The following is a 6,956-nucleotide window of genomic DNA, read 5'->3' as shown; positions in this document are numbered from 1 at the left end:
ATGATGTTATCACCGGTTCCAGGGGTCTGTGTGATGTTATCACCGGTTCCAGGGGTCTGTATGATGTTATCACCGGTCCCCGGGGTCTGTATGATGTTATCACCGGTTCCAGGGGTCTGTGTGATGTTATCACCGGTCCCAGGGGTCTGTGTGATGTTATCACCGGTCCCAGGGGTCTGTGTGATGTTATCGGTGACCTGTGAGTGAAATAATCTAGAATACTGAAGCATACAGCGCCCCCTGGAATGTCCTGCAGCCACTGCGCGTGCGGTGACTTACCACATAGATCGTAACCATCAAGTTGTGGTTGTTGTGTGAGAAGGAATAAAATAATCTGTGCAGCCCCCACAGTCTGCCCCCATATCATTAAAGGGGAACGCTCTGTGCTCTGCTCTGGACTACACAATGATACTGTTAGGAGAAGGGACGTCTGCGGACTCTGATCCAAAACATATCGCTACTTAGGACATTTCCAACATTACGTGACCAGGTAACAGTCCAGATTTAGCTGGGATAATCCTGTGACCTAGATGATAGATAAATAATAGATAGGTAGATAATAGATAATAGATAGATAGATAATAGATAGATAGTTAATAGATAGATAATAGAGAGATGATAGATAGATAATAGATAGATAGATAGATAATGATTAGAAAACACATAATAGATAGATGATAGATAAATAGATAATAGATAGGTAGATGGATAATAGATAGATAATAGATAGATAATAGATGATAGATAGATAGATGACTAATAGATAGATAGATAGATAATAGATAGATAGATAATAGATAGATAGATGATAGATAGATAGATAGATAGATAGATAGATAGATAGATAGATAGATAGATAGATAGATAATAGATGATAGATAATAGATAGATAATAGATAGATAAATAATAGATGATAGATAATAGATAGATAGATAGATAGAAGATAGATAGATAGATGATAGATAATATAGATCATACATAAATAGATAGATAGATAAAAGATAGATGATAAATAGATAGAGAGATAATAGATGGATAGATAATAGATAGATAGATATATAGATAATAGACAGATGATAGATAGATAGATAGATAGATAGATAGATAGATAGATAGAAGGATGAATATGACCGCTTCTGTTATTCTCCGCGCTCTTCTGATATCTCCGGCCATCACCACTTCACACCCTAATCATTACTCTTCGGGGGTCTCCCGCGGACCCCGGTGCCCTGTCGGTGGGTGAGGGCGATGCTTCTCCGCTCGCTGCCTCCCTAGACTCTCCCTGGGCTCCGCTCGCTGCCAGTCTTTCGTGTTTGCTCCTCTTTCCCTGAGGATTCTTCTCTTCTCTGTTCTCCTATTTTTAGTCCAGCTCCATTAATGAGCCGCCAGCGCCTCCTCTCCGCCTGGGGTCAACGCTGATTTTTAATGAGCCCCAAACAAATTAATGACTGAATAATAAGTCGAGGAGCGGTTACCCGGAGGAATTCAGAGGTGGCACATGCACCCGAGGAACTGGCAGATATTACTACGAGACTATCCGAGCCTGTATCTGGCGGCTTGTCCATTCTCCTATACTATATTCTGCATTATTCTCTATGGTCACATTTATTCTCCCCAAGACAAAGCCACAAATTTACCACTGCACAAAAAGACGACTCCTGGTTCTCATTACTTTACTAACACCATTGGTTCTGACTGCTGGAAATTTCTTTCAGGTCCAATATTATCTCTATTTCTCTAAAACTTGGCTCTAAAGTTATATGATAAAATTCCTGCGGTCACCACTAGAGGGAGCCAGTGATTTCCAATAAAGTCTGCACTAAGCTCTTCGGCTCCCTCTAGTGGTGACAGTGGGCAAGCCGACTTCTATTCTTTTATTATCATGATTTTTTTTCACTCCCTTTAATGTTTTTTAACCCTGTGACTACTAGAAACGTGTGTATTTAAATAAGTATGATGTCTGGAATATCAACAGCCCAGAAGGTTCTTGAGTGACGGTTACAGTCTGTGGATGAGGCATCACTCTTGGTAGTTACTTACTCGCACAATTAGTTTCCTGCAGAACAAGAACAGCAGAGCAGTCGCTGATGGTCAGACATTGCTCTTTCCTGAACTAGACCATACCCCGTGGGATGCCACCTCCTTAGTAGTGTCCCCACAGTCCGGACACAAGCGCTTACCATCATTTCCCTGCTCAGCCGCTCACTCTGGCTAATGGAGGAGGTCAGCACTCACTGAGGGCGCCAAGGGAAGGGAGTTCAAGTTTATTTCTTATCTGCAGGAATGAGGCATGAAAAAATGGGCGGGAAGAATGTGGGGCACAAATGGAGGATTTTACTTTGGGGGCACAAATGGGGGTTAAGAAAAAGAGGGATATTACTAGGTGGGGCAAAAATGGGAGAAATTACTGCGGAAAGGCACAAAGAGGATTATTATGATTATAGTGTGGGGGTCACAAATGCATCATTATTGTGTGTAGGCACAAAAGGGGCACTATTACAGTGTGGAGGCACAGTGGAGGCACTATTACCTTGTTGGGAATATTTTGGGGGACCTATTACAGTGTGTGGGCACAGATTGGACAGTATTACCTTGTGGGGGAAGAGAGAGGGCACTATTACAGTGTGTGGGCACAGATTGGGTACTATTACTTTGTGAGGGCATAGAGGGAGCACTTTTACATTGTGGAGGCACAGATTAGGCACTATTACCTTGTGGGGGCATAGAGGGGGCACTATTAAAGTGTAGAGGCATAGATTGGGCACTATTACCTTGTGGGGCATAGAGGGGGCACTATTACAGTGTGGGGGCACAGATTGGGCACTATTACCTTGTGGGGGTATAGAGGGGGAACTATTACAGTGTACAGGGACAGATTGGGTTTTATTAATTTGTGGGAACATGGTGGGGGACTTATTGCAGTCTGGGGGCACAGATAGGGTATAATTACCTTGCAGGGGCACAGAGGGGTCATGCGGCACCCCAGGAGTTCAGGTACCACAGCTATGTTGCCTTCCTCTCGGGGAGGGTAATGCCATGCCTGGAGACAGGAGGGATCCCTTTGGCAGGTAAGCTGTACATGCAACACTTTCTGACTCCAGGCCAGAAGGGGGAGCTCTAAACCCATGGGAGCTTCCCTATATATGCAGCGCCCCAGAGTTCTGGTCGTTGCAGTACTGTGGCTTCGCCACTATGGGGAGCCATGGTGCGTTCGATGGCACTGAAGGAGTTCCTCCAATCAGGTATCACAGACACCAATATGTTTCACAGCAGGGCCTCCGGGGGGAGCTAAGGGTGCTATTCATTAGGCCACTCCCCACCATAGTGGGTAAACTGGGGGTCAGGCAGGAAGTTAGAAGAGAACGCTGACGGGATTGAACAGAGCAACACCCTGTGGCAGAGGGTGTTGTGGAGGAAGAGACAGTAGGGTCTCTGCCAGGGGTGGGATCCTGGCAGAGGCTTGGCATTGAGAGAACGTAACGGGACCGTGCCTGCTCAGCTTAGCGGCGGTGCCCAAGAAAGGACTAGAAGCGAGGCAGATTGTGCTGAGTGAGAAACGAGATCAAGCAGAAGGAGAATACCAGCAGGGGTTTTGTTGAAAGAGGCAGCACCCTGCTGAGGCGCATTACCGGTGGCCGGAACGCCGAGGGAGTGGATTAGAATACAGCTTCAAGCCATACTCCAAACAGCGGCAGGACAGTCGGTCTCAGGCGGGCTGTCTACCACATATCACCTATGAAGTCTTGGGGGGCAATTGCGGGAGAGGGGCGTCTCTAGGGTCCCGGAAGAACTCCAGGCCTACCTGACAAACGGGTGCCATTCCAACCTGAATACAGGGAAGGGGTGGATTACAGAGGAACATCAAATCGAGTTGTGAGGGAACTTAAGAAACAGACACAACCGTTGTGGGGTCACTTTCCGTGAGCACAGCAGGGAAGGACTACAACACATAGCGCTAGAAGGAAGGCACAGATCTCCACCTGAGAGGAGGACTCTGGAGGTGCCATTGGACCGGCTGGACTTGCGTAGCCTGGTGAACCGTGTTCTGGACTGAGGACTCAGAGATCTCCAGTAAAGAGGTAAAGAGACTGCAACCTGGTGTCCTTGTTATTTACTGCGACCTGCACCCCCACAACTGCACCGCTACATCGCTATCATTACTACCGACACCCACACCTTGCATTTTTCTGTGCGCCCCCCCCCACGGCAGGGTCACGGACCGGGGCCTAGCCGCCGTGACAACCCCAGAAGCAGAGACTCAGAGGCCCGGTACCGGGTACCCCTCGGCCCTGCGGCGGTGGAGGGGGCGCTGCAGAACTTGGCGTCACGAACAGGATCTACTCAAGCCTGAAGAATCAGGTCATGTGTGCCTAGAGACTGTGATTTACTGTGCTTGAACTGTACTTTATTGTAAGACTGTGCTGCGCCATTAGCCGCCAAAAGTTCCCGCCAAAAGGCGCCGCCATTGCTACATCCAAGGGGAAGGAGGGCGTGTTATGGGCGGAGACTCCCAGTGTGGCGCGAGAAATGGCTACCGCCCCCTGCACTTCTGGTTGCAGAGGAATGGCCTGCCCCAAAACGGAAGAGAAACACTCCTTGATATGCAACAGCGAGGGGCTGGGGACGGAGAAGCCCGACCTCGGAGAAATGGCGGAGTTAGGTGCATGCACTGCCACCGACTATCGGGCAGCGATGATGAACAGCGAGTGCCTGAGCGAGGAAGGAGCAGTTCCGGCCTGCCCTTCTTCACCAACGATGGACCGGAAGCCTGCGGACCCGACAGCGGGGCTACGTCCACCAATCCTGACTTCGGAGTTAGAGGAGGAGGAACTACAGCAAGCGGAGCCGAATCCGAGAATCCTATTGGAGGAGCCGCAGTCCGGGCTGCAGCCGACTCCAGCACCCTTGTTAATGGACCGGAGCGACACCGATGGAACCACATTAGGCGCAGGTATGGCCGACGTCCCTGCTCCCCTTCACGAGCCCGATTCCATGACCCACCTCCGTCTCAGTAGGGAGCGACTTATCTCGGCAGGGCTAATGGTGCTATCCCCCGATGACCTGGGGAGGATGGTGCCACCGCTGTCGACTGGAGTGGGGGAGCCCGTGGATGTGAGCTTAGATGGAGTAGTTCTTCGGTGGGACACCCCCTGGTTTAGAGCAGATGGATCCCGGGAGAACGGGTCCACTCTTGCGGTGCTTACATGGGAACAATATAGACAGTGCTTGATTCTGCAGTGGAAAGGACGGAAAGGGACTGAGTCGATGGGCCCCTCGAAAGTACGACAACCCCCCCAGACAGGGGATGACAGAGACGCGGTAAGGCGGGGCACTGTGTTGGCCTACCATGTAAAAAGGGGGTGGGGCCTCATACACGAGACGGGACTGGATACTGATGTTTTCGTTGCGCATTGTAACGTGAGGGCTCCCTGTTGTGGCCGAAGCGGAGAACCCTTACAAAAGGGGGATCCAGTGACCTACAGCCGCCACTTGAACCCACTCGGGTGGTATGCACGGAATGTTCGGCGGTGTATGTCTGGAGCCGCGGCACTAGCTACCCCAGACCTGGTCCCGGGAGTACCCGAACTTGTCACCATCGCAACGGTACGCCTAGTGGCAGCCCCAGAGTTGGCCAATCGAGTTCATCTGCATGTTCGAACCGCGGACACTGGCGCTACAGTGGCCGGGGTCCCGGAACCAAAGCCACCTGAAGAAGAATAAACCTCGGAAACCTGAAAAAAAATGTAAATAGTTTTCCTTTAACTGTTCCTGATTGTTTGTTGCTGAACCCGTCCAGGGTAAACTTTAAAAGGTGACCCCTTTGTTGACCCGGGGTCACTATTGTTGTTTTCCAGAAGTTTTACACAAACTGCAGTAATCATGGACTGTGCATGATTCGAACTTCCTTGTAAATAGTTGCACCTTCTTAAGGGTGCCTCCTACTGGTTTTAGTTAAAAGACACTTTGCGAAGATACCTTTCCTACTGGTTTTAGTTAAAAGACACTTTGCGAAGATGCCATTCCGGAGCCTTTGCGTGGACTGGTAGGCTGAGAAGACGAGCTACCTCAGAAAGGCTTGATCCCCTCTTAAAGGGGATGCGTGGAATTGAACTTGAAAGCGATACTGTTTTAGAACGGTAACATGATGATGCTTTGAGAAAAAGAATGTAACTGTTTTACATGAAAAGTTATATGTGTTTAAATTGTTTGAATTGCGAAATCTGAAAATAATGTTTTGTGAAAGGAAAAGATGCAGAGAGCCCGCAGGGGTAGAAGTAGAGATCTGCGTAGTTGAAAGTAAAGAAGTAATGATGAAGGTGAGGATAGAAGGTAAACCCTGCGTCCCCATAGAAAGTTACTTTGTTACTAAGGACAGAAAGCGAACCCGTAGGGGTTAGAGAGTGAGTCCTTAAAGGAGCCGAGTAGAGCTGGCTCAGAGTTCTTTAAACGAAAGGAATGTTATGTCTATACTATGTATAGTAGCGAAAGGCAGTAGGCCCTGGCTGAACGGGGCGGTCCTGTAAAAGAAAGGAGAGGCAGTAGGTCTGGTGCCATAGGGACAGGCGGTCCTGCAGGTTCAAAGTAGGAGAATGTGAAGTTACCCTACCCTGTAATGTGATTATAGGAAGGCCTTTGGTAAACTAAGAGTGTATGTTTCTTAAAGGCAATGTTAATTTATTGTTCCAGAATTTGCACTAAGTAGAATACCCGGTTGGGTAACAGGAGTTATGTATAGCCTGTAATTTATAATGTTGACTATGTTTGTAACGTTAAAAGTGTCCTCACCTCCCATAAAGGGAAGCCTGTTCAAGTATACTTATTGTTTTGCACTCAACAAAATTGTATGTCTGTTTACTAATCTGTATTGTTGTTTTTCTTCCCAGTCCCGGAGTACTGTGTTTAACCAGGGGGGAGTGCAGCGCCCCAGAGTTCTGGTCGTTGCAGTACTGTGGCT

General features: G+C 48.4%; 1 protein-coding gene across 1 annotated transcript in view; it reads right to left on the bottom strand.

Moving 5' to 3' along the window:
* Nucleotides 1-6,956, bottom strand: part of PTN (pleiotrophin) — a 42,687-nt gene that overhangs the window by 21,732 nt on the left and 13,999 nt on the right. The gene's annotated exons all lie outside the window — the stretch shown is intronic.

Source organism: Ranitomeya variabilis, chromosome 5, assembly GCF_051348905.1.
Source record: "Ranitomeya variabilis isolate aRanVar5 chromosome 5, aRanVar5.hap1, whole genome shotgun sequence".
Taxonomy (NCBI): domain Eukaryota; kingdom Metazoa; phylum Chordata; class Amphibia; order Anura; family Dendrobatidae; genus Ranitomeya; species Ranitomeya variabilis.
Note: the sequence above shows the minus strand (reverse complement) of the source record. Positions and strands in the feature narration are given on the sequence as shown.